Here is a 1552-nt window from a genome sequence, read left to right as displayed (position 1 = left end):
GAGAAAGCCTTGGCTGAGGGTGGCCGAGCGTGGCCGAGCGTGGCCGAGCGTGGCCGAGCGGTCCTGAGCTGCGCCGCCTAATTAAAAGCCGTGCCGGGGGTGGGGGGTGGAAGGGTATGAGGAAAGGAGGAAAGGTCTTCCCCCGCCTGGGGCGGCCGAGGGGGGCCCAAGGGGCGGCGGTGTTTATTTACCGAGGGACGACCCCGCTGCGTAGGCGGCGCCCTTGCAGGGGAAAACAACTCAGTAACTGCCCCCCTTCCTTCAACCCTTCCTCGCCTACCGGGCTCGCTAGCATGCCTGTCCACACGCAAGTGTTGCCATAACTCCCTGCACCACTGGACCCACTCTTCTTGCTCTCATCGTTGCTGCTCCATCAAGGGGCAGTCCACGTCAGTCGCGGAAATCGCGCGGAATATGCCATATCAGAGTGGAAATTGGAAAGTATTTTTTGTCCTCCTTTTTTATGGCCCACCTGGAGGTCCACACACCTGCCTCGTGTTAATATACTGTACCCACAAACACACACTCAGTGAGAACACCTGCCCCAACCCCCCAGCCACCGCTGATGATGGGCGAACGGCTCAGCGCGCGTGTATAGAAGTGTATGTATGTGTGTGTGTGTGTGTGTGTGTGTGAGAGAGACAGACAGACAGACAGACAGACAGACAGACAAACAGACAGAGACAGAGAGAGGAAAACCGCGTGCGTTAGATTAGGGGAGCGTGTGCGAGTGAGACGGGCGGATAGGAGAGAAGCGTCGTGTAACGCGAGAGCTCACCGCTCACCGTGGGAACGCGGCACTCAGTAACTAGTAGGAGTGGGGATGCGAGGATGGGAAGGGGGATGAAAGGCAAATGGAGCTTGGTGAGCTAGGACCAATCAAAGTCCTGCACTAGCAGTCTGTCCGTGGGGAGAGCTAGGGGGAAGAGGGAGAGAGACACGATAGAAATGATCATGGATAAAGAGCGAGAGAGAGAGGGTAAGGCACAGCGTAGGGGTTGCGGCGCGGGGGCATGGGGGTACTAAGCGAGGGCTAATCTCGGGCTTGTACTGATCCACAGGTGGGTCGTTCCGGGGGTCCCTGGCCCGGGCGCGGCCGCGCTCGGCCTCTCGGCGGCGAGGGGGGCGGGGGCGCCCCCACCAACCACTCAACAAGTTACTTGGCCGCGAAAGAATGGGACAAAAGTATAAAACTATATATTGTAGTCAGTCACACGGTCGCAGTCTGCCGCCGCCGGTAGCCGCGGTGGGGCTTACGTAGCGATGCACTACTTTGAGTCCGCGCGGGGCTGCACCGCTGGAACCTTCCCCAGCGCGATCCTGCCTGACCCAGATACAGTAGTCGTTGGAGATGAGCCTCCACCGCCCGCACCGCCCCGCCGTCCCCACTAAATGCATCATACTATGACGGCGCCGTCTGCCTGCATCGTCTCGCTCTGCGCCGGGCTAAGAGCTGACCTCTCGTCGTAGACCTTTAGCACTTTAGAAGGAGGCGTCGGCGGGGCGGGGGCTGCCTGTCGGATCCAGCCTTTAATACACTGCCCGGGCTGGG

At 60.1% G+C, this 1552-nt stretch overlaps 1 protein-coding gene across 1 annotated transcript in view; it reads right to left on the bottom strand.

The window, feature by feature from the left end:
* LOC113204400 (synaptic vesicular amine transporter) overlaps positions 1-1552 on the bottom strand; it is a 59469-nt gene that overhangs the window by 18650 nt on the left and 39267 nt on the right. The gene's annotated exons all lie outside the window — the stretch shown is intronic.

Source organism: Frankliniella occidentalis, unplaced genomic scaffold (assembly GCF_000697945.3).
Source record: "Frankliniella occidentalis isolate FOCC.00 unplaced genomic scaffold, Focc_3.1 Scaffold2, whole genome shotgun sequence".
Lineage (NCBI taxonomy): Eukaryota > Metazoa > Arthropoda > Insecta > Thysanoptera > Thripidae > Frankliniella > Frankliniella occidentalis.
Note: the sequence above shows the minus strand (reverse complement) of the source record. Positions and strands in the feature narration are given on the sequence as shown.